This window comes from Pseudoliparis swirei, chromosome 10 (assembly GCF_029220125.1).
Source record: "Pseudoliparis swirei isolate HS2019 ecotype Mariana Trench chromosome 10, NWPU_hadal_v1, whole genome shotgun sequence".
Classification (NCBI taxonomy): Eukaryota; Metazoa; Chordata; class Actinopteri; order Perciformes; family Liparidae; genus Pseudoliparis; species Pseudoliparis swirei.
The window spans coordinates 18649491-18676827 of NC_079397.1; the positions used below are offsets into that span (position 1 = coordinate 18649491).

The 27337-nt window shown below is 48.1% G+C and overlaps 1 protein-coding gene across 1 annotated transcript in view; it reads left to right on the forward strand.

Moving 5' to 3' along the window:
• ttll12 (tubulin tyrosine ligase-like family, member 12) overlaps positions 1-27337 on the forward strand; it is an 86445-nt gene that overhangs the window by 34749 nt on the left and 24359 nt on the right. Inside the window, exons 8-12 of the mRNA XM_056425171.1 lie at positions 4827-4978; positions 5036-5117; positions 5864-5951; positions 8434-8502; positions 8734-8832. The gene's annotated coding sequence lies outside the window, so the exon portion shown is untranslated. The remainder of the gene's footprint in view (positions 1-4826; positions 4979-5035; positions 5118-5863; positions 5952-8433; positions 8503-8733; positions 8833-27337) is intronic.

Genomic DNA, 27337 nt, shown 5'->3' on the forward strand with positions numbered 1-27337 from the left:
CTCACACACTCCACTCACACTCACACACACTCACACTCACACACTCACTCCACACACCTCACACACACACTCACTCACACCTCACACTCTCACACTCACACTCACACACTCACTCACACACTCACTCACACTCCACCTCTCACACACTCACCTCACACCTCACACACACTCACTCACACACACCTCTCACACCTCACTCACACTCACTCTCACACTCACTCTCACACTCACACTCACTCTCACACACTCACTCACACCACTCACACCTCACACCACTCACACTCACACACACTCACACACACACTCACACACTCTCCTCACACTCACACACACTCACCTCACACTCCTCACACACACACACACTCACCACACTCACTCTCACTCACACACTCACACACTCACACACTCACACACACACTCTCACACACTCTCACACACTCACTCTCACACACTCACTCACACTCACACACTCACTCTCACACACTCACTCTCACACACTCACTCACTCTCACACACTCTCACACACTCACTCTCACACACACTCTCACTCACACTCACTCACTCACACACTCGCACACTCTCTCACACACTCACTCACACCTCACTCTCACACACCTCACACTCTCCTCACACACTCCTCTCACACCTCCTCCACACTCACTCACTCTCACACACTCACACACACACTCTCTCACACTCTCACACACTCACACACTCACTCTCACACACTCACACACTCACTCTCACACACACTCACTCTCACACACTCACACTCACTCACACTCACTCACACTCACACACACTCACTCTCACACACTCACACTCACTCTCACACACTCACACACCACTCTCACACACCTCACACACTCCACACACTCACACACACACACTCCACACTCTCTCACACCTCACACACTCACTCTCCACACCTCACACACTCCTCCACTCACCACTCACACTCACACTCACTCACACCTCACACACTCACTCACACACCTCACACACCACACGCACACTCACTCTCACTCACACTCACTCTCACACACCTCACACACTCACTCACACTCACACCACACACCTCACTCACTCTCACACACTCACTCACACACTCACACTCACTCACCTCACACACTCACACACACACTCACTCACTCACACACACACACTCACTCTCACACACACACTCACACACTCACTCTCACTCACACACTCACACACACACTCACTCTCACTCACACACTCACACACACACTCACTCTCACACACTCACACACTCACTCTCACACACTCACTCTCACACACACTCACTCACTCTCACACCTCACACACACACTCTCTCACCTCTCACACTCACTCTCACACTCACTCACCACCACACTCACACACTCACCTCCTCACACACTCACACACACACTCCTCCTCACCACCACACACCTCCACACACTCACTCACACACTCCACACACTCACCTCACACACTCACTCTCACACTCACTCACACACTCACCTCACACACTCACCACTCACACTCCACACACTCACACTCACTCACACCACACACTCACACACACTCCTCACACTCACACACACTCACACACTCACTCACTCACACACCACTCCACACTCACTCTCACACACACTCACTCACACACCTCACACACTCTCACCTCACACACTCACACACTCACTCTCACACACACACACTCTCACACACTCACCTCCACACTCACTCACTCACTCACACTCACACACACCTCACCTCTCACTCCACACTCACACACCACTCACTCTCACACACACTCCACACTCCTCACTCACTCTCACACACACCTCACTCCTCACTCTCACACACACTCACACCTCACTCACTCCTCACACACACCACACTCACTCTCACACCTCACTCTCACACACTCCTCACTCTCACACACTCACACCTCCACACTCACCTCACACCTCACTCTCACACACCTCACACACTCACCTCACACTCCACACACTCACTCACTCTCACTCACTCTCACTCCTCTCACTCACCACACACACCTCACACACTCACTCTCACACACACACACACACTCACTCCACCACCTCACTCCACACTCACTCACACCTCACTCTCACACACTCACTCCACACACACACTCACACCTCACTCACCCCACCTCCACACACACACTCACTCTCACACACTCACACACACCTCCACTCACACACTCTCACCTCACACACACTCCTCCACACACTCACACACTCACTCTCACACACACTCACACACTCACTCTCTCACACACTCACTCTCACTCACACACTCACACACACACTCACCACTCACACTCACCACACACACCACTCACCACACCTCACACACACACTCACACACCTCACTCACACACTCACCTCACTCACTCACTCCACACTCACACACCCTCACACTCACTCACACACACACGTCTCACACTCTCACACACACACACCTCACACACTCACACTCATACACACACTCACACACTCCACACTCCTCACACCACTCCACACACACACACACTCACTCTCACACACACTCACACACAAACTCACTCTCACACACTCACTCTCACACACACTCACACACTCACTCTCACTCACACACTCACACACACACACTCACTCTCACACACTCACTCTCACACTCACTCACACACTCACTCTCACACACTCACTCTCACACTCACTCACACACACTCACACCTCCTCCTCCTCACACACACACACTCACACTCACTCTCACACACACACACACACACACACTCACTCTCACACACTCACACACACTCACTCTCACACACTCACTCTCACACACACTCACACTCACTCTCACACACACTCACACACACACTCACTCACACACTCACTCACACTCACTCACTCACTCACACACTCACTCACACTCACTCACACACACACTCACTCTCACTCTCACACACACACTCACACACTCACTCTCACACACACACTTACACACTCACTCACACACTCACACACACACACTCTCACACACTCACTCTCACACACTCACTCTCACTCTCACTCACTCACACACTCTCACACACTCACACACTCACTCACACACACTCACACACACTCACTCACTCTCACACACACACTTACACACTCACTCACACACTCACACACACACTCACACACTCACTCACACACACTCACTCTCACACTCACACTCTCACACACACTCTCTCACTCTCACACACACCCCCTCCTCCACTCACACTCACTCACACCTCACACACCTCACACACACACCTCACTCACACACTCCACTCTCACACTCACCTCCTCACACCTCACTCTCACACACTCTCACACACACTCACTCACTCTCACACACACTCACTCTCACACACACTCACACACACTCACTCTCACACTCACTCACACACTCACTCTCACACTCACACACTCCACACACTCACACTCCTCACACACTCACTCACACTCACACACTCACACACCTCACTCACTCTCACACACACTCACACTCACTCACCTCCTCACACACTCTCACACCTCCACTCACACACTCACACACTCCTCTCACACACTCCTCCTCACACACTCACACACACTCACTCTCACACACTCACACACACACACTCACTCTCACTCACACACTCACTCCTCCACACTCCTCCACCTCACTCTCACACACTCACACACACACTCTCACTCACACTCACTCACCTCACACTCACCTCACACACACTCACTCTCCACCTCACACCTCACCTCACACACACTCACACACTCCTCTCTCACACCTCACACTCACTCACACACTCACACACTCACCTCTCTCACACTCACTCACACCTCCTCTCACACACCTCACACACTCACACACTCACTCACACACTCACTCACACACACACACACTCACACTCACTCTCACACACTCTCACACACTCACTCTCACACACTCACTCACTCTCTCACACACTCTCACCCCCGTGAAGCTGCTCAGTGGTGCTGGAGAGGAGCCGGTGTTTGGACCCGTCTCGCTGCTTGATGCCGTTCTGATGACAGGAGGAGAACCAGATGCCTGAGGCGCCTCCTTTAGGAAGCAGGAGGTGCGTTTGGCTCCTGCTTCCTAAAGGAGGCGCCTCACGTCGTTCCATGAGGGCCTCCTGACCTCAGACATCCGGTCCACCTCTAAACAATGGCATTCTTTACCATGGACCCCGTGGCCCCTGAGCCCAGAGCGGTCCGAGCTGGACATCGAAGAGCTGCCAAATACACCACAGCCCCTTGAAGGCCCCCTGAAGGCACCTTGAAGGCCCCTTGAAGGCCTCCTGAAGGCCCCTTGAAGGCCCCCTTGAAGGCCCCCTTAAGGCACCTTGAAGGCCCCCTGAAGGCCCCTTGTAGACCCCCTGAAGGCACCTTGAAGGCCCCCTGAAGGCCCCTTGAAGGCCCCTTGAAGGCCTCTTGAAGGCCCCCTTAAGGCACCTTGTAGACCCCCTGAAGGCACCTTGAAGGCCCCCTGAAGGCCCCTTGAAGGCCCCCTGAAGGCCCCTTGAAGACCCCCTGAAGGCCCCTTGAAGGCCCCTTGAAGACCCCCTGAAAGTCCCTTGAAGGCCCCCACAGGAGGCTCTGTTCCTCATGTGGCCCCCACTATAAATAATTGCCCACCTGTTTCCTTCCCCCATCATGTCTGGTTAAATGATACCTGAAGGACGTTCACCTGTAATCATGTCTCTGTGTGTGTGTGTGTGTGTGTGTCTGTGTGTGTGTGTGTGTGTGTCTCTCTCTGTGTGTGTGTGTGTGTGTGTGTAGGTGGTGTGTAAGTACGTGGAGGACCCGGTTCTGTTCCTCAGAGACGATGTTGGGCCGGTGAAGTTCGATGTGCGCTACATGCTGCTGGTCCGCTCGCTGCAGCCGCTGGTCCTCTACGCCTACCACGTGTTCTGGCTGCGCTTCGCCAACAGGTGTGTGTGTGTGTGTGTGTGTGTGTGTGTGTGACCTCATCCTCACATGTTCTCCAGAACCTTCTCCCTGGACCATCTGGATGATTACCAGAAACACTTCACGGTGATGAACTACAGCGAGGCTGCGGAGCTCAAGCAGGTACCTGTTGTTGTTGTTGTTGTTCTCCTTTGTCGTATATTTCAAGCGACAGTGATGAAGATGATGAAGGACTGTAGTAACAGGTCAGGACGGAGGCCTACAGTCAGAGGCAGAGCTTTAGAGAGCTGGTGTTTACCCCAAAGACTTGAGATGAAGAAGGTCCTAGAGGCCCCGCCCCCTAGAGGCTAACCTGACTAACTCGCAGGTCACATGATGTCATGTGTTCACGGTCAACCTCAATTAAAACAAGGCGTGGCGTTGATGAAGAATAACACGAGAGAATCTAATGTAGAGTAACGAGGATCAGGAAAGAGATGTTGACTCTCTGTCTCTCTCTCTCTCTCTCTGTCTCTCTGTCTCTCTCTATGTCTCTCTCTCTCTCTCTCTCTCTCTCTGTCTCTCTGTCTCTCTCTCTCTCTCTGTCTCTGTCTCTCTCTGTCTCTCTCTCTGTCTCTCTCTCTCTGTCTCTCTCTCTCTGTCTCTCTCTCTCTCTCTCTCTCTGTCTCTCTCTCTCTCTCTCTCTGTCTCTCTCTCTCTCTCTCTCTCTCTGTCTCTCTCTCTCTCTCTCTGTCTCTCTCTCTCTCTCTCTCTCTCTCTCTCTCTCTCTGTCTCTCTCTCTCTCTCTCTCTGTCTCTCTCTCTCTCTCTCTGTCTCTCTCTCTCTCTCTCTCTCTCTCTCTGTCTCTCTCTCTCTCTCTCTCTCTCTCTCTCTGTCTCTCTCTCTCTCTCTCTCTCTCTCTCTCTCAGCGTGAGAGGACGTGTGGCTGTGGAGCAGAGGATCACTGTGTTGGTTTAAAGGTGTTTTTTCCATGTTAACGAGTGACTGGGTTAACAGGTATGTTTGTTGTGAGTGTGTGTGAGCGTTAGCGGCGAGCTAACGGGAAGCTAGCGGGGAGCTAGCGGGGAGCTAGTCATGGAGGACATGAGCTTCCTCACGCTCGCTCACGGGATTAGAGTGGCGCCGAGTTTCCCGTGCTCGGAAGAGGAGGATGAGGAGGTGGGGCTGGCAGTGGGCGACGTGGTCGTGAGGACTGCGTGCGGTCCGCTGCCCGTATGAACGGAGCGGTGGTTCTGTTCCTAGACAGCGTGACAAAGGTTAACGAAGTGGTGGTGTCGGGGGTGGTGATCAGAGGCCTGTATGTGCCGGTGGCGCCGCTGGCCACACCGTCGGTTCGGGTCACCGTGGCCAACGTGCCTCCTTTTATACAAGAGGAGGTGATCTTGAAGGAGCTGGTGAAGCACGGGAAGGTGGTGTCCCGGCTGAAGAAGATCCCCTCAGGGTGGAAGTCCTCCCGGATGAGGCACGTGTGGTCCCACCGGAGGCATCTCTATGATCCTAAATAAAGGGAGAAGAGCTCTGCTTCGGGTGTTCATCAGGGTGGCCGGGCAGTACCCAATATACATCTCCTCAGGAACGGAGGTGCTTCATCTGTGGGAGAGGGGCACAGAGCCAGGGACTGCCACGGTGGAGAGCTGCTGAGCAGAACACCAGCAGGCGGCTCCTCGGGGCGGAGCCAGGGGTGCACAGCAGGGGGTGCACAGCAGGGGAGGGGGGGCAACCAGGGACTGCAGGTACCCAGAGGGGGGAGGAGAGGGAGCAGGCAGAGATGGGGGGTGCCCAGCAGGTTGTGGAGGAGGAAGAGGAGGGGGGCACTGGTCCAGTCCAGCAAGGTGAGGAGGGAGAGAGGGAGACAGGCCAGCAGGGTGAGGAGGGAGAGGGGGAGACGATCACAGGCCAGCAGGGTGAGGGTGAGGAGGTAGAAGAGGAGGAGGGGAGAGGAGGGAGGGGCTGGTGTAGACCAAGAAGATGAGGAGGAGAGGGAGAAACGGTCACAGGACAGCAGGGTGAGGAAGAGAGGAGAGAAGAGGGTGGGCTGGGGCTGAGGTGGCCCAAGAAGGTGAAGAAGAGGACAAAGGAGAGTCAGAAGAAAGGAGACAGGTGTCAGGAGGTGAGGCTGTCTGACAGTGAGGTGGACATGGAGGCGGAGGAGGAGCCTCAGAGTCCCCGTTTAAGAGGAAGTGTGGAGGAGGTGATGGAGAGAACCCACAGGCAAGAAGGTGGAGGACCACGAAGAAGGAGGTCCAGGCCAAGGTGGAGGAGCCAGAGTCCAGCTCAGGTGGAGGAAGGCCACTCTGACTCAGGTGGAGGAGATCCACGTGAAGGTGGAGGACCACGTCAAGGTGGAGGACCACTTCAAGGTGGAGGACCACTTCAAGGTGGAGGACCACGTGAAGGTGGAGGACCACGTCAAGGTGGAGGACCACGTGAAGGTGGAGGACCACGTCAAGGTGGAGGACCACGTCAAGGTGGAGGACCACTTCAAGGTGGAGGACCACGTCAAGGTGGAGGACCACGTCAAGGTGGAGGACCACTTCAAGGTGGAGGACCACGTGAAGGTGGAGGACCACGTCAAGGTGGAGGACCACTTCAAGGTGGAGGACCACTTCAAGGTGGAGGACCACGTCAAGGTGGAGGACCACTTCAAGGTGGAGGACCACGTGAAGGTGGAGGACCACGTCAAGGTGGAGGACCACGTCAAGGTGGAGGACCACTTCAAGGTGGAGGACCACGTCAAGGTGGAGGACCACGTCAAGGTGGAGGACCACTTCAAGGTGGAGGACCACGTCAAGGTGGAGGACCACTTCAAGGTGGAGGACCACGTGAAGGTGGAGGACCACGTCAAGGTGGAGGACCACGTCAAGGTGGAGGACCACTTCAAGGTGGAGGACCACTTCAAGGTGGAGGACCACGTGAAGGTGGAGGACCACGTCAAGGTGGAGGACCACTTCTGCAGGGATAAGTTCTTCCTGTCCGCCACTTTCCTGACGATGAGGGCAAGAGAGGAGCGTCACGCCACAGGAGTTCTACAGGCTCAAAAAGATCCTGTGTGAACTCAACAAGGTGCTGCAGGTGGAGGACGAGGAGAGGAGGGCGAGAGGAGAGATCGAGTGAAGAGGAGGAGCCTCAGCACTGGGAGGAGCTTCAGCCTCAAGACGGAGGGCAGGAGGCACTTCCTGTCCTCAGTGGACTTTAGTGTCCAACATGAGCATCATGGACGTTCTCTGTTTTTTCAGGATTGGTGCTGCATTTATGTTTTGTGTGTTGGAAATAATTTGGTTTATTGTGGTTCGAAGTTTTCTTTGAATAAAGGTTTTCCAAAAATCAAATCTCTCTCTGTCTCTCTCTCTCTCTCTCTCTGTCTCTCTCTCTCTCTCTCTGTCTCTCTCTCTCTCTGTCTCTCTCTCTCTCTCTGTCTCTCTCTCTCTCTCTCTCTGTCTCTCTCTCTCTGTCTCTCTCTGTCTCTCTCTCTCTCTAGGTTCACTACAATGACTTCATCCCCCTGTTTGAGAAGCAGTACCCACATCACCCGTGGGCGGGGGTGGAGGTAAGTACACCACAGAATGTGACTCCTCGGGGGATGCTGTGGGGTCACGGGGTCACGGGGCTGGCCAGGCCAGACCAATCGATCACGCATTGGAGGGGGGGGGGGGGTAGACTGAGAGGAGTCTTTGGGGGTATGAGCTCCTCTGGAGTGGGAACAGATGGTGCTCCTCCTCCTCCTCCTCCTCCTCGTAGGACCCCTCCATGGATCATATCTGTGTCCCCCCCCTCGCAGGCGGAGGTGTTCAAGGCCTTCGGGGAGTTCTTCCGTACCCGTCGTCCCGGGCCATCTACGCCGTGGACCTCATGCTGAAGTGGAGCACGGCGCCTAACGGTGAGCGCTGGTTCTGTATGTGGTGGAAATAAGTGTTCCTTTACCTTGTGAGAGATCAAAAGTAGTTTAAGCATGGTTGACCCATAACACTTTATTATAGTAACAAGTTTACAAGTCATCAACCAAGCACTAAATAACAAACAAGTCATGAAAACATTCAGCTGAATGGAGCAGAATCCCCGAGCCTTCTCTCGAAGCCGTCAGAGATAACTGCTGCTTTCTCTGTGCAATACTGCAACCTTTATAGATCTCAGAGAGAATCCACATTCCAAAGTCCATCTGGTTCCAGTCAAGCTCGGTTTGGTCATTACCTCAAGACCCCTGGGTTGTGACCTTTTCCCATGAGAGCCTGGGTTGTGACCTTTCCACATGACCCCACACAGGATTAGATTATCCTCCATAGACATTTCGGAGGGACAACTGTTTAACACATTCCAGGAGAGAGAGAACTTCTAAAACACATGTTTCCCCAACATCTCACTCTTTTTGTCATTTTTGACAATTTTAACAACTGAAAAATGATAGTCAAAAGTTAGTATATAACCATTTGTAGGACATACATCAGTGAGGTAGATTCCCAAAGATTTCAAGACATTACATCATTAACCTCTGAGTGCAAAGTATGGTTTTTGTCTACTAATACCCACTATGTACTGATCTATCTTGTTTAGTTACACACTATTCTCAAATTAGTTATCCTAACACGTAGAAATTAACACGACAGCTGACATTAGTCAAAGAATAGATCAGAATGGATGGTTTGGGTTTGGTGAATCTTCACCTCTAGGTCTGGTCTTAGTTAAAGATTTAGTACAATTATGCTTTTAAGTCCAAGATGAATGCTTGACTTTGAATTTATTTACTCCAGGTATGCTCTGTATACCTATTTTCTAATCGAATAGAACCTGTGTTGGCTTTAAAAGTACATGTTTCCAATAGGTGCTGGTTTTGGCTGTGTTTTACTGACCTGCTGGTCGACCACTTAACACCACTCACATATTATTTGACGAAGTTGTTTGTCCATATTAACATATCAATCAAACTATTGAGGAGAGGGAACACATCGTCCTGTTGGGCAATTCCTGCCACTTCTTCGTGAGATGAAACGGGCTGGTATCTTTGCCGTTTATGTCTTGTAATTGAAATTCAAAGTTCAGGAACAGTATCCTTGCTGTCGTGGTCAGAGCGAGCAGTGAGTGCATGCTTTTGCTCTGGCTGCACCCGTGCTCCTCAAAGGAGTGTCCTGATGCTGGAGATCTTTCTTCCATCACTGTTTCTTGGGTGGCGTCACCTTTTCACATGAGTTCACCTCCTACCACACTGATTTCTGTATGACAGCTTTGCAGTTTGAGAAACTTGGTTTGCTCCCCTCCTCTGTCTCCCCAGCCACACAAAATAAGTGAGGTGTTTGGTTACTCTACTGCTAAAGGTGCGCTTGTTGGTAGCTTGGCATGCTACTTGATGGAGGGAGGCGCTCGCTTTCTCACCCTTCAACCTCTTAGTCTGGACCAGTCGCAGCTGCTCCTTCTCCTTCTGGATCTGGGATGTGTTTGCAGTGGCTGGCGTAGACCTACGTTGTCCTCCTTCCACTCTCACCACCGTCTCCGTTGTCGGGGTACTTGAAAGGACCCGTGTGTGTCTGCTTCCCGTGCTTCCTCCTGTGATCCTTGATGAGCACCCAGTCTCCTGGTTTCAGGTGATGCTGGACCGCAGTGGCTGGTGAGGGAAGTGTAGATTTCACCTGTGTGTGAAGTGCTGAGAGCGAGGATGATAGGTTGGCACAATATCTTAGCATGCTGTATTCGCATGCGCATGTGAAAAAGCACTCATGAAAGTGCCTTCACCGAAGATAGGCCTGTCTCTTCACAACATTTCGCAAGTTTAGATTTAATAGTACCATTTTCTCGTTCAACTCAATCCGCTGATTGAGGATGATAAGAACAATGATGCCTGATGTTAAAACCTAAAAACGGTGAGATTTAAAATACATTACTAACTGTTCAAAAAGTGTATCTGCAGGGCGGTGACCCTGCTGTTGTTATTTATTGCAAATGTTGAAAATGCTCTGGTGTATGAACTTGCATTTAGAGCATTACCCATTCCCCCTTTGCCCACGTGGTCTCCTCCATGAGAAAATCTAGAAGTATGGAAGAGAGCACGTGGCAAACAAGGCTTGCCGTCTGGGCTGTCAAACCCTCGACTCAAAGAGTGGCACCAGAGCGTTCCATAGGGAGCATTGGCCAAAGAATGAATTGTGGAAAGATCTGCCTAAGGACTGGAATCAGTCTATGTGGGGAAAAGGGGTGCCCGATAAGGCTGCCGCCTTTGCCACCAGATCTGCCACTATGTTTACTATTGACACAGGTCAAAAGAAGAGATGTGAGCTTCACATTTAACGACTGAAAACAGCTGAACCCACCGTGTGGTGTGCATAGGTTTGCCACTGTTGTTAGAAATCCTCTGTGTCTTCCACAGAGGCCCAAGGTCATGTACGTTCCAGATACATGAAGTGAACCTGTGTAATTGTTAGTTTGACCTTTTTAGCTACCTTACATTCCTCTGAGTGCAATCAACTCTGCTGCTTGTACTGATCGGTGTGCAGTAAGCCTGACACCAACAAGTGTGTGATGTGATGTAACATACAACCTGACTGCTGCCCCGTTATGGGTGAGCTGGATAGCTACAGATAGCTTGAATCTGCATTGGAAGGAGGTGTGTCCAACAGATCAGGTCTCGGGATGCATGTCTGTTGCAATACCTGGACACTATCATGAGGCTCTCCAACATCTGCAGTCGGAAGAAGTGTAGTTGAGTTAAGTTCATCGCAGCGTTTTACCGTAATGTCACGCTATTCCAACATGATATCTGAACCATCTCTGAGCAGAGAGGTGAGAAGTCTTCTGGCATGGAAGATGTGGGAAACTGCATGCGGGACTATAAGTGTGACATCAGAATAGCCCACAATGTCCCATGATGTTAATCCATGGCTTCTCCAGCTGCTGCAAAAGAGAGGAAGACCTGTGACAACAAAGTCATGTCGAGGAGAAGTCGGACACAGGCCTAAGTTTTCCTCCATGAGGCTGACACAACTGGAGTTCATGTAACAGTCATTTCGGTCTATGTATAAAATACATATCAAGTTGGGTCTCGGCAGGCCCCGGTCGGCCTGTAGTAAGGAAGTCTTTAAGTTCTCTTCTGTCTTTTGCTTTTATAGTCTAAGTCAGTAAGTCATGTTCGCTGAGGCCTTTACCATGGACGAGAGGTGTGCCTCTCTTTCTAAGTCATTTGGGATCCACTGTCTGTAGTATGACGTCGTTCCTAAAAATAAAAAATAAAGTGTTTCTTCTTAATTAGTTTTGGTAGTGATTGAACTACCACAATACGATTTGGGAGAGAGGAATTTGCCCTCTCCTGTGATCACATGTCCCAGATAAATTACTCGTTTTAGTGCACATTGACGTTTCCATTTTTCTTTTTGTAGACTAACTTTATGTCCATTATCTGCCAAATGTTTAGATTGTGTTAATTTTACACGCCTCCTTTGATGGCTGTAATTCATCATATAATACAATACATACATATAATATTATATAAACTAATACATCGTCTATAGAATTCCAAAGTTTTCACTAAGCACTCCATGGGACATGCCTGGTCTTTCATGATAACCCTTTAGACATTTTGGTCCCCATGTGTTACTTTTGTTCTTCTTTTCTTTTTTTTCTTTTTTTGTTTGTTCTCCCTTTTCCTTTTCTTTCTTTGTTTTTTATTCGTGTACACTTACTGTGATGGTCAATGTAGTTTAAAACATTACCAATAGCGCTAATCCCTGTTTCTCGGCACCCGGTCGTTGTTTCTTTTGAAAGGCCGAGACGCATTGCAAAACACGGACCCGGATCCTCGCCCTTCCCAGTGCGACAGTCTGTCAGTGATATATGCAGGGCAGCTCCAAGGAACATTTCCTGAGATGGAGGGAGACACACAGACAGACCCAACAGCAGCCCTCTCTCACCAATACTTCCTATGCTTACATGACAACGTAATAATGGCATGTAATCTTCTGCTGCAGTACTGTATGCAATGTGAAAAGATCATGAGCAACTGAAGCTCCATGGTCTAATATTTGTTTTTCACTCTTTTCGCTACAGAGTGGTTTTGAGCTATTTCTTATAGCCTAAAATAATGGGAATTTCAATTTTACAAATGAGATTTTAGCTTCTGAGTCAAAACATCTTTAAAGGATAGTTAGAAAATCAATGTTAAAGTTTGCTTCTTTTGTTTTTCTTGTGTAGTGTGCCTTACTTGTTTGTCCTGGAGAGGGTTGTCCGTCTCTGGGATCCGCCCCTCCCCCGCCTCCCTCCGCTCAGCCGTGTAGAAAGTGGGTCTTCCTTTTTGGGCTCCGGACACTCTGTTCGCCAGTGTCCATGCCCTCCGCAGTTGTAGCACACACTTGAATCATATCTTTGTAGGGTCAGATCCATTCTGCCTCTGCCTCGACCTCTTGTCCTCCCAAGTTGCCATGGGGGAATATTCCGTATTTGCCTTGCAAGCGTGTTGATCGTTGCAAGCATCTCTTTTCTGTGCAACTCCGCCTTAGCATGTTCAGCGTGCTTTAGGACATCTGTTAGTGGAACATATGATTTTCTCACCATCTGCGGAGTTTGGTCTCGTCCGCTCACGAAACGCTCTTTCAGATGGTCTTTGCATTGTTCCAGAGTCTGTGTCCCTCTTGGACTGTGTCCGATGAAGCTGCATTTGACTGAGAAGGCTGCTGCAAGCAGGCTGGCGGAGCAAAAGGGGGGGGCGGAATCCAGGTCTGGAGCCACCGATTCTCTCAGTATCTCAGAAAGACAAGAATACACAGTAGTTGGGTGAATGCAATGACACTTGTTAACATTCTTTGTAGGCTTTTTGGAATTTAGCGAATTAAATGCTTTCAATCTCTGTCTCTCCCTTTTTTTTTTTTTTTTTTTTTTCCCCCCTTCAAATTTCCACATTCCAAAGGCTTCCCAGTCTGCCTTAAATATCACATTCTTCTGCTTTTTCTTTGATAAGACTGCATGCTGAGCCGTCGTGCTCATCTCCTCCCTTAGTTGCACCTCCAACTGTTTTAATTGATTCTCGCTCAAACTTCCGTTTGAAGGAAAACCAACTTCTATCCATTTTTGCATTTGATCTAAACTGCCCAGATAATGTTCCGACATAAATTCACACAGGGTCGGAAGGATCGGGACGACATGGTTCCAACTAGTCTCCCCTCTTCTCTGAGCACTACCCATATAGTCATGTGTGTATTACGTCGACGTGTGCGTCAATAAATTTTCAGGATTCACCAGACGCATGCACTCTAAACAATACACATGAATGACCAAGGCAAGTCATGAGTGACCGCTGCTATCTCTAAAAACTGCTAACTGTTTTCCCTGAGAAGTGTGCGCCAAACCTGGTGCATACAAACCACTAGAGAACCCAACAGTTTTCAAAACACGTCTGTTAACAACACCTGATTGTGAGATTTTTCTATTTTCCCTATTTCATGACTTTTTGTTTTAAAATAAATTGGATCTCTCACCGCGTTTTGTCCATAGTTTTTCAACTAGATTGGATCGGCCGTCCGGTCTCCGTCTGAATGGCAGCTTCTCAACCTCGGGGGAGGATTCATCTATATTATGGCCATCTGCCGTTCAGCCGGAGTCCCCGTCAAGCGCGTCCATCGCATCCTCGTCGCCAATTTGTGGTGGAAATAAGTGTTCCTTTACCTTGTGAGAGATCAAAAGTAGTTTAAGCATGGTTGACCCATTACACTTTATTATAGTAACAAGTTTACAAGTCATCAACCAAGCACTAAATAACAAACAAGTCATGAAAACATTCAGCTGAATGGAGCAGAATCCCCGAGCCTTCTCTCGAAGCCGTCAGAGATAACTGCTGCTTTCTCTGTGCAATACTGCAACCTTTATAGATCTCAGAGAGAATCCACATTCCAAAGTCCATCTGGTTCCAGTCAAGCTCGGTTTGGTCATTACCTCAAGACCCCTGGGTTGTGACCTTTTCCCATGAGAGCCTGGGTTGTGACCTTTTCACATGACCCCACACAGGATTAGATTATCCTCCATAGACATTTCGGAGGGACAACTGTTTAACACATTCCAGGAGAGAGAGAACTTCTAAAACACATTTTTCCCCAACACTGTACACCAAACGTTCTGGTCGGGCCTCCGGGACCACAACCTGACCCGGGTTCAGGAGCTCCTACCCTGAGCCTCACCGCTCCATGCAACAGAACCGGGCCTCATAGAGCGACACATTAAATGGACTGTGGTTCTGGACCCTAATCTCTGACCTGGTTTCTGATCCTGGGTCAGGTGAGCGCGTCATGCGGCCTCAGATCCTGGAGTTCAACTTCGGCCCGGACTGCAACCGGGCCTGCCAGTACCACCCGTCCTTCTTCAACCACATGTTCCAGACGCTGTTCCTGGACCAGCCTGAGCTTTGTCCGGTCACACGGATCACGTGACCACAGGATCACGTGACCTCAGGATCACATGACCACGTGATCACAGGATCACATGACTTCAGAAACACGTGACCACGTGATCACATGATCATAATAAACTTTTTAACTTCAGCGATTGTTCTCGTATTTGATTGTATTTATTGTTGTCTTGTTTGTTGCTTGATTCAGTTCCTTGTGTCCAGCCCATGATGACGGACAGCCTCCCCTCAGGCCTCACAGCCTGTCCACAGACGTCTCTCCAAACGAGGCCAAGAACTCCTTCAGATGTTTCACCATCGGTCCCCAAAGGGGTGACAGTTGTATTTAACAAAAAGAAAGAAACTCAGTCGAGTTCGCTAAATAAGTTCACAATACCTCAAACGGGTATAAGTCAAATCAATATGAGGTCATGTGTTCAACACAGAGGACCTGAAGAAGGAAAGAGGGTAACAGTTGTTTCTTTATGTACCTGCAGAAAAGACAAGCGGAGAACTGTCTGTGCAGGAAGAGGCTGATGTATGGAAAAAAAGTTTAATAAAATCAGAAACAAATTAAAAGTAATTTTAAAAATCCTCTCCGGGGTGCAGGTGGTCAGCGCGGTGGAGCGCTGACCCTGGGCGTCGCCGACGTGTTTTAGGCAGTTTGATGCACTTCTGTCCTTTAAAGCACGCTTTGTTCCCTCAATAGATAAAGGAGCTCCTTCAGGAGATCAGGAGCTCCTGGTCTCCCGGAGGAGCTCCTGGTCTCTTGGAGGAGCTCCTGGTCTCCTGAAGGAGCTCCTGGTCTCTTGGAGGAGCTCCTGGTCTCCTGAAGGAGCTCCTGGTCTCCCGGAGGAGCTCCTGGTCTCTTGGAGGAGCTCCTGGTCTCTTGGAGGAGCTCCTGGTTTCCTGGAGGAGCTCCTGGTCTCTTGGAGGAGCTCCTGGTCTCCTGAAGGAGCTCCTGGTCTCTTGGAGGAGCTCCTGGTCTCTTGGAGGAGCTCCTGGTCTCTTGGAGGAGCTCCTGGTCTCCTGAAGGAGCTCCTGGTCTCTTGGAGGAGCTCCTGGTCTCTTGAAGGAGCTCCTGGTCTCTTGGAGGAGCTCCTGGTCTCTTGGAGGAGCTCCTGGTCTCCTGAAGGAGCTCCTGGTCTCTTGGAGGAGCTCCTGGTCTCCTGGAGGAGCTCCTGGTCTCTTGGAGGAGCTCCTGGTCTCCTGGAGGAGCTCCTGGTCTCTTGGAGGAGCTCCTGGTCTCCTGAAGGAGCTCCTGGTCTCTTGGAGGAGCTCCTGGTCTCTTGGAGGAGCTCCTGGTCTCTTGGAGGAGCTCCTGGTCTCTTGGAGGAGCTCCTGGTCTCCTGGAGGAGCTCCTGGTCTCCTGAAGGAGCTCCTGGTCTCTTGGAGGAGCTCCTGGTCTCCTGGAGGAGCTCCTGGTCTCCTGAAGGAGCTCCTGGTCTCTTGGAGGAGCTCCTGGTCTCCTGAAGGAGCTCCTGGTCTCTTGGAGGAGCTCCTGGTCTCTTGGAGGAGCTCCTGGTCTCCTGAAGGAGCTCCTGGTCTCCTGAAGGAGCTCCTGGTTTCCTGGAGGAGCTCCTGGTCTCTTGGAGGAGCTCCTGGTCTCCTGAAGGAGCTCCTGGTCTCTTGGAGGAGCTCCTGGTCTCCTGGAGGAGCTCCTGGTCTCTTGGAGGAGCTCCTGGTCTCTTGGAGGAGCTCCTGGTCTCCTGAAGGAGCTCCTGGTCTCTTGGAGGAGCTCCTGGTCTCCTGAAGGAGCTCCTGGTCTGCATGTGTGTGAGCGGTTAGCTGCATGTGTGTTCAAGCTAATCTTATATGATTTTCCCCAACAACGACCATTTAGATATGAATTGACTAAATGACTATTTCAGAAATAGCGGTATCATTCACCGGGATTATCCGCTGGAGTAGTTCCCCTGATGTCCACTCGGGGAAAGAGCTCTGGGAACCTCAGCAGACGCTAACACGAGTCGACCAATGAAATGAGAGTATGTTGGGGGAGTCATAGCTCCTGGGTTGAACTGCTCGCAGACTCTGAGCCCTGGTCTCCACTGGGTCATGGTCACCTTGAGCCAACCGGAGGGAAGCGTGTGCCAGGTTCTCCAACAATTGATCTGATTGGTTAAAAGGTCTGATGGGAGGGGCTAAATGTACACTACAAACATGTGCTGAATATTCTATAAAGATGGATTTGTTGAACTTGTTGAATGTTGCCTTGTGCTCATTAAAACACTTCTAATCAACGTGTCTCTGCTCTTCATTATTCAGCAACAATGGCCTGCACATTGTTCTTTAACAACAACAATGGCCTGCACATTGTTCTTTAACAACAACAATGGCCTGCACATTGTTCTTTTACAACAACAATGGCCTGCACATTGTTCTTTAACAACAACAATGGCCTGCACATTGTTCTTTTACAACAACAATGCCCTGCACATTGTTCTTTTACAACAACAATGGCGCGTTCGTTGTGCTTTGTACTTGAAGCATTCTGCTTTATCAGCCATGTTTCCTGCAGCAGTTTTAATTTTCAACAAATTTCTTTCTTATTTTCTTTTATCCAATCATCCCCGCCCTCCCCGTCCCGCCCCCCTTCCAACGCACCAATCAGAGCCCACGCGGAGCCGCATATAAAGAGTCCGGTGGGCCGGCCCTCGGAACCATCGGACTCATCGGACCCCCGTCCTCCAAGAGGACCTGCCGCGCCTCAGAGCGGCACTCGGGACCCGTGAAGCTTTCCGGCCGGCGGCCGACGCGGTGTTCGTTCTACTTCTCCGTGAACGACCGTATGAGTGTGTGTGTGAGCGTGTGTGTGAGCGCGGAGGAGCGCGGTCCGTTAGGCGCGGTGCGGTCAGACGGTAAGTAGTGCGCGGACCTCTGAGTTGTGTTTGCTCTCTGAAGCTTTGCTTTAAACCTCTCCGTGAACACGCGGCCACCGGACCGCGTTTACTGACCGGGACACCGCGTTTACTGACCGGGACAGCGAGTTTACTGACCGGGACACCGCGTCGGTTCAGGTCCGAGCGCCAACGGGAAGTCGGTGGGGGAGGGGCGCGGGGCGGGAGACCGAGCGCGCGCAGGAGAAAACACGATGGATTTAAATCGTTTGGCAAATTATTGTTTAATTTGGCGAAATATGAGACTAGTGTACACTTTGAATAAAAGTTATAACGACTGTGCTTGTTTAACGAGGCTCACGGTTAAAGTAAAAACTCTCCGCTCTGCGCATGAGTGGGGAAACATTACCGTGTGTGCGCGCGCGCGCGTCCCAGGATCCTCGTAAAAAAACACAATTCAAATAAAGTATCTCATGATGTCGTATTCACTATCCTCTGCTTTAGAGTAATGCTGCCCATGCCCTTATATGGTAACGATGGTGTTACATGTTCGCCACTTTAAGGAAACTGTGATAATGTGCTTAAATGGTTTAACACTTTAAATATGCGTATCAGAAAGTTGAAAAACAATCAACTTTTGGAGAATTTGAACAGTTTCATATTTTCTTTATAAAGGAGAAGCTAAGTAACAACATGTGTGTTTCACACAACTCTGAGGATTGTTTAATCTTTTTTAATATAAATCTTAACCCTGTACCCACATGCCCCTGCTCCACTTGTGTTGATCCTGTGGTGGTAATGGCAACACTGCCCCCCAGTGGTTGAGCTCGGCAACAGCAATACTCTCTAGAAGTGTGAGAAATGTTTACAATCCTCAACAATATTGGTTCTATCTGCTGTTGGATTAAATGTTTTACATGAAGAGGTTTATTCCTACGGAGAAAGACAATGTTTTTAGCCTTTTTTTGTAAGTCAGAACCTCTTCCAGAGGCATTGATTTAAGGGACTTTGTTTACATCCTACATGCATAGATTTTTTTACTCGTAGGTTAAAAGACTTTTTGAAACTTACGTCTTGTCTAATATAAAAAGGCAGACAGGGTTTGTCTGTCACCTCATATTTGGTGTCCAACAAAACTCTAGGACATTGGTGTCCTAGAGTTTTGGCAGACCTTCCATGCCAGTGCTTTGGAAAGGCCCTGAGTCTTCTCAGGCGTTCCTGGTTTAAGACCAGAGACACAGGCCATGTCCACACTGCCACGTTTCCATTTTAAAATGCATATATTTGTTTACCTTTGCGCTGAGTTTTAGAGCGCCTGGAACAGAAGTTTGGAAACACTCCCAAGGACAGGGTTACGGCGGGGTCGTTCAACTCGAAGCCGTAGGAGGAAGAATTCGTCTAAACAGCTTCCCTCGTTCTGGTAGATCTATCCGTCAGTAAAGCGTACGCACTGCAAGAGCAGCATGATTCGTCCAGTCGAGTGAAAAGCAAAGTGATATACGGTGGTGAAGATGGGACACGTCGTCTCAGAGTAGCTCTCCTGCTTCGGGTCCAGAAAAGAGGCGGGGCGCGAGGGGAATTGCAGATTCTTTTATTTCAAGCACGTTATTAAGACATATTACAAAGTACACAGATATAAACTAAGTCATTAATAAATAAAGAGCAAAATGCCTGTAGTGTAAATGTTTATAAGAGCTCAGCATTGAGATTTATTGAGTGGCCGTATCCAGCCTGCACCCCATTTTACAAATAGGTTGAGTGGAAAGCTCATTGCAGCGTTAATGAGATCACGTGATCACTCGCACATCTGCACTCGGTTTGCAAAGGTTGCACATTATTGTTTTGAAAAGATATGCAGTGTTAAACTCTTTATTGCCAAATATTTGAACTTATTTTTCTTAAAGCATGAAACGGCTATATATATATATTTGTATGTGTTTGTGTATATATGTGTATATATATATATCAGGGTTTTTCCTGGGTCAAAATGGGTCTTCGGTGCTCCCAAAAAATATTTTTGCCGTGCTGCGCGCGCACGGTCTGTGTTGCCATGTCACCGTAATTAGCAGACATCTATGTATTTTTTCCCGGTTTTTTTCACACAAATAATGGAGGCTATGCTTGAGGAAATCATTTTGCTTCCACTTTAGATTAAAATAGATCGGCTAATAGATTGAGAACTAGAGATGCACCGATCAGGTTTCTAGTGCCGATCACTGAAATCAGTATCTGCCGATCCGATAATACCGATCACGGTGTCGATTGAAGCATTATATTTATTGTGTAGCATTATTGCCATGAGGACTATGAGGAAATACATATATAAAGCACCTCAAACATGAAAGAAATTACAGATTTCTTTAAACATTTACGACTTACTTTGAAAAATTTCCTAATTGATACATTAAAATGTATTGATTGCCAGTGATGGATTTCAGATATGTATGGAACACATCTGCATCATTCATTTCTTGGGGAAATCTATTTACAGGACTTTTTTTAACATACAAAAGTCTGACTTATTTTTATAAACTCTTCCTTGGTCCAGTAACAATGTTTTAATGTTAGCATAATTTAAGCTAAATCTCAGAAACAATCTATAAAGATACAAAATCAGTTCATTGTTTACTTGTCTATGTTCGTGTTTGATTTGTCGACATCTTATTTTGAAAAGCGGATGTTGTTTCACGTGGTTCTTTCCGCTAACTCTCTCAAACCCTCTCGCTCCCGATGGAATGTGTTTAGCGTGAGCATCTCTAGGGGCAGACATGTGAGAGTCGGCTGAGTCGACCCAGAGATTCAACTCGGGGGACGGGGACGCCGCTCGGTGGTGAGGATCCCCTCTGACCTCTGACCTCTGCGGCCCTCGCCGGGCGCATCGTCTCCGTTGAGCCGCCATTGAAACGTCTGATAGTTCTCGCAGATGTGACGTCATCTGATCGGCCGTTTTGAAAACGCCGATCAAAACCGATAATGGGAATATCGGCCGATATGGATCGGCGCCGATCAGATCGGTGCATCCCTATTGACAATAGTCCAGGTGTATTCGTGCACGTCGGGCTGGTGAGTGATCAGCAGCTGGCCGCTCTGTCCATTCACCTCACAGTATTGATCAGACAAGAAGACACGCTTATCAACTCCATTACTATTGATCCAAACAGAACGAGGGTTCGGCTGGAGACGACTTGAAACATACTATTGAGAACATATTCGCTGACGTGCACGTGATCAACAGTTTTTTTTTTTGTGCCTTAGGCGCTCGGGAAAATGGCTTAGGCGCGTGCCAAAATGTTCTATATGCGGGAAAAACCCTGTATATATATATATTAGGGCTGTCAGCGTGATAGGTATTTTCTATATCATGTAAAATATCACGGTCAAGGGGGTGAGAATGAACCACAGACAAGCAGTATCTTTGATGGCTTTTGCAAAAGGGGGAGCTCAGTCACACCTGCTCAGAGCAGTGTCGACGTCCAAGACTTCCCACTGAGCACCCCTTTGCTTCAGCCTTTTATTGAAACTTTAACATACACATCATCAAAAGGGAAGTGGAACTGCGGGTAAGCCGTTGAACTGAGGTTAAGCTGTTGAGGCGTTGACCTGTTCTTTCCCTTCGTTACTGGCTCATCTCTTTCACTTCCATATCGTTTTCACAAGACACGTTTCCGAAGATATGTTCTTTAACCTTTGTGTGGGGTCACAGCAAAGGAGAAGCCTCTCCTGGCTGTTTAGTATTAGATAAGGTCAGCAAGAGCATAACAGACATTTATATCCCCATCACAGCGTTAATGCGTTAATCTATGCGATTAATTTGGCCGCGATTAACGCACTAAAATATTTTAGCGCAATTAACGCAACTTTGTTTCCTTCCGGTGTCATTGAAGTTGTTTCACTCCTCTGAGTGTCGAGCCGCGGCAGTCCGCCTCCTTCCTCCCGTCTGCTCCTCCATATTCACTGAGAAGCAGAGGGCGACGTGTCGGTGACGCGGGCGGAAGGTAAAGGTGGAGCTCTACGGAGAGCCGAGAAGAGTGACCGACACGTGGAGACAGAATGACATGCTGCTGTAGAGACGACCAACAACAGACGTTTAGTTTAATATAAGAATAAAGACGTCTCTAAGGAAAGAACCGTACATTACTTCTGCTGGAGAGACGACCAACAACAGACGTTTAGTTTAATAAAGAACAAAGACGTCTTGAAGGAAAGAACCGTACATTACTTCTGCTGGAGAGACGACCAGCAACAGACGTTTAGTTTAATAAAGAACAAAGACGTCTCTAAGGAAAGAACCGTACATTACTTCTGCTGGAGAGACGACCAACAACAGACGTTTAGTTTAATAAAGAACAAAGACGTCTCTAAGGAAAGAACCGTACATTACTTCTGCTGTAGAGACGACCAACAACAGACGTTTAGTTTAATAAAGAACAAAGACGTCTTGAAGGAAAGAACCGTACATTACTTCTGCTGTAGAGACGACCAGCAACAGACGTTTAGTTTAATAAAGAACAAAGACGTCTCTAAGGAAAGAACCGTACATTACTTCTGCTGGAGAGACGACCAACAACAGACGTTTAGTTTAATAAAGAACAAAGACATCTTTAAGGAAAGAACCGTACATTACTTCTGCTGTAGAGACGACCAACAACAGACGTTTAGTTTAATAAAGAACAAAGACGTCTTGAAGGAAAGAACCGTACATTACTTCTGCTGGAGAGACGACCAACAACAGACGTTTAGTTTAATAAAGAACAAAGACGTCTCTAAGGAAAGAACCGTACATTACTTCTGCTGTAGAGACGACCAACAACAGACGTTTAGTTTAATAAAGAACAAAGACGTCTAAGGAAAGAACCGTACATTACTTCTGCTGGAGAGACGACCAACAACAGACGTTTAGTTTAATAAAGAACAAAGACGTCTTGAAGGAAAGAACCGTACATTACTTCTGCTGGAGACGACCAACAACAGACGTTTAGTTTAATAAAGAACAAAGACGTCTCTAAGGAAAGAACCGTACATTACTTCTGCTGTAGAGACGACCAACAACAGACGTTTAGTTTAATAAAGAACAAAGACGTCTTGAAGGAAAGAACCGTACATTACTTCTGCTGGAGAGACGACCAACAACAGACGTTTAGTTTAATAAAGAACAAAGACGTCTCTAAGGAAAGAACCGTACATTACTTCTGCTGGAGAGACGACCAGCAACAGACGTTTAGTTTAATAAAGAACAAAGACGTCTTGAAGGAAAGAACCGTACATTACTTCTGCTGGAGAGACGACCAACAACAGACGTTTAGTTTAATACAAGAACAAAGACGTCTTGAAGGAAAGAACCGTACATTACTTCTGCTGGAGAGATGACCAACAACAGACGTTTAATAAAGAACAAAGACGTCTTGAAGGAAAGAACCTTACATTACTTCTGCTGTAATCTGGCGCTTAGAGAACATTACAGGGGGGCGGGGCCTCACCCTGATAGAATGGTGGGGGAAACACTGGGCTGTGTCACATGCAAAAGACTTTAAAAGGTGAATTTAAATTTTTTTGTAAAATCGAGAAAATGAGCCCAGACTCCAGAGGGTTAACATTAGGGCTGCAACTAACGATTATTTTGATAATCGGTGGATTAGTTTATCGATTAATCGGACAAAAAAACTTTAATTTTCAACCCTTTATTCAAAACAGGGTCCGTACGGTCATGGAAATCCTGGAAAAGTCATGGAATTTTTAAAGGCCTATTAGCAGGCCTAGAAAAGTAATTGAAAAAAATAAAATCCCAAAATATTTGGAAAAGTAATGCAAATTTGTTTTATTCAAATGTTAATTGACACGGTATATATACGGTATGCTTTGGAATTCTCATTGTTATTTTAAATACTACATCTCACTTTGTCACGTATAGACAGAGTTCTCACAAAATGTTTAATGGAAATTTGGTTTAAAGTCATGGAAAGGTCCTGGAGATCCACAGGTCACCATGGTGATGAACCTGTTCACCGGTCACCATGGTGATGAACCTGTTCACTGGTCAGCATGGTGATGAACCTGTTCACTGGTCAGCATGTGGATGAACCTGTTCACTGGTCAGCATGGTGATGAACCTGTTCACTGGTCTCCATGTGGATGAACCTGTTCACTGGTCACCATGGTGATGAACCTATTCACTGGTCAGCATGAGGATGAACCTGTTCACTGGTCACCATGGTGATGAACCTGTTCACTGGTCAGCATGTGATGAACCTATTCACTGGTCAGCATGAGGATGAACCTGTTCACTGGTCAGCATGTGATTAACCTGTTCACTGGTCACCATGTGATGAACCTGTTCACTGGTCACCATGGTGATGAACCTGTTCACTGGTCAGCATGGTGATGAACCTGTTCACTGGTCAGCATGTGGATGAACCTGTTCACTGGTCAGCATGGGGATGAACCTGTTCACTGGTCACCATGGTGATGAACCTGGTCACAATGGTGATGAACCTGTTCACTGGTCACCATGGTGATGAACCTGTTCACTGGTCAGCATGTGGATGAACCTGTTCACTGGTCACCATGGTGATGAACCTGTTCACTGGTCAGCATGTGGATTAACCTGTTCAATTCAATTCAGTTTATTTGTATAGCCCAATTTCACAAATTACAAATTTGTCTCGGAGTGCTTTACAATCTGTACACATAGACATCCCTGCCCCAAAACCTCACATCGGACCAGGAAAAACTCCCAAATAACCCTTCAGGGGGAAAAAAAGGGAAGAAACCTGCAGGAGAGCAACAGAGGAGGATGCCTCTCCTAGGATGGACAGATGCAATAGATGTAATGTGTACAGAAGGACAGATTTAGAGTTAAAATACATTCAATGAATATGACAGAGTGTATGAATAGTTCATAGTAGGCATATTCCACGATGGAGACCTCCACGGTCCATCAGGCAGATGGCGGTGGGGAGGAGGAGTGGGCGGAGTCTCAACAGTGGGCGGAGTCTCAACAGGACAGTGGCGTAGTCAGGAGCAGGAATTCCACGACCCAGACGATCCATCAGGCAGATAGGATCTATGCCGTCTCATAGGGTCCGATGACCCCATGAGACGTGAAGTCAAAAGGACTCCGGGGAGAAAGCAGAGTTAGTAACATGTGATTGAGAGATGAACATTCATCCTTAAGGAGAGAAAAAAGAGGAGATAGGTACTCAGTGCATCCTAAACGTCCCCCGGCAGCTATAAGCCTATAGCAGCATATCAAGGGGCTGGACCAGGGCAAACCTGATTCAGCCCTAACTATAAGCTCTGTCAAAGAGGAAGGTCTTAAGTCTACTCTTAAACGAGGTGACTGTGTCTGCCTCCCGGACTGAAATTGGAAGCTGGTTCCATAAAAGAGGAGCTTGATAACTAAAGGCTCTGGCTCCCATTCTACTTTTTAAGACTCTAGGAACTACAAGTAGTCCCGCATTTAGTGAGCGTAGCTCTCTAGTGGGGCAATATGGTACTACAAGCTCCTTAAGATATGATGGAGCATCACCAATCAAGGCTTTGTAGGTTAAGAGAAGAATTTTAAAAGTGATTCTTGATGTTACTGGGAGCCAGTGCAGAGCAGCTAGTGCAGGAGTGATGTGATCTCTTTTCTTAGTTTTAGTGAGAACACGAGCTGCAGCATTCTGGATCAACTGGAGGGACCTAAGAGATTTATTAGAGCAGCCTGCTAATAAGGAGTTGCAGTAATCCAGTCTCGAAGTAACGAACGCGTGAACCAATTTTTCTGCATCTTTTAGAGACAAGATGTGCCTGATTTTTGAAATATTACGTAGATGAAAGAATGCAGTCCTTGAGATTTGCTTTACGTGGGAGTTAAAGGACAAGTCCCGATCAAAGATAACGCCAAGATTCTTTACAGTGGTGTTGGATGCCAGGGCAATGCCGTCTACAGAATCCACATCACCAGATAATTGATCTCTGAGGTGCTCAGGGCCGATTAAAATTACTTCGGTTTTGTCTGAGTTTAACATCAAGAAGTTGCAGGTCATCCATGTTTTTATGTCTTTAAGACATGCTTGAATTTTACAGAGTTGGTTGCTCTCCTCTGGTTTTATCGATAGATATAGTTGAGTATCATCTGCATAACAATGAAAGTTTATGGAGTGTTTCCTGATAATATTGCCCAAAGGAAGCATGTATAAGGTAAATAAAATTGGTCCAAGCACGGCACCTTGTGGAACTCCGTGATTAACGTTGGTGGTTATCGAGGCGTCATTGTTTACAAATACAAACTGAGATCGATCTGATAAATTCAAGATTCAAGATTCAAGATGTTTTATTTGTCACATACACACACAGGGTGTGCAGTGAAATGAAAGTGGCAATGCTCAGCAGGAATGTGCAAGGGCAACAAGTACACACTATTTACAAATAAAAAACAACACAATATTTACAGTAAGTGTGTGTGTGTGTGTGTGTGTGTGCCTAAGAGGGGCAGTTGTGTGGGTCTATGTGGGGGTCCTGGTGAGGTCGGAGTTCACAATCCTGATGGCCTGAGGAAAGAAACTCCGTCTCAGTCTCTCTGTTCTTGCAGCGTGACTACGGAGGCGCCTGCCTGACCGCAGCAGCTGAAACAGTCTGTTGTTGGGGTGGTGAGGATAAATAGGATTTAAACCAAATTAGTGCCGTGCCTGAAATGCCAATCGACTGCTCCAGTCTCTGTAACAGGATGTCATGGTCAATGGTGTCGAATGCAGCACTAAGGTCTAACTAGACCAGTACAGAGAGGAGTCCTCTATCAGGACTAAGGTCTAACAAGACCAGGACAGAGAGGAGTCCTTTATCTGCTGCCATTAAGAGGTCATTTGTAATTTTCACCAGTGCCGTCTCGGTGCTGTGGTGTTTTCTAAATCCTGATTGAAATTTCTCAAATAAACTATTATGATGTAGAAAGTCGCACAACTGATTTGCGACCACTTTCTCAAGGATCTTGGAGAGGAAGGGGAGGTTAGAGATCGGTCTGTAGTTAGCCAACACCTCTGGATCCAGAGTGGGCTTCTTCAGGAGAGGTTTAATAACAGCCACCTTGAAGGAGTGTGGTACGTGGCCTGTTAGCAGAGACACATTGATAATATCTAATAGAGAGCCGCCAATTAAAGGCAACACGTCTTTAAGCAGCCTCGTCGGGATGGGGTCCAAGAGACAGGTAGACG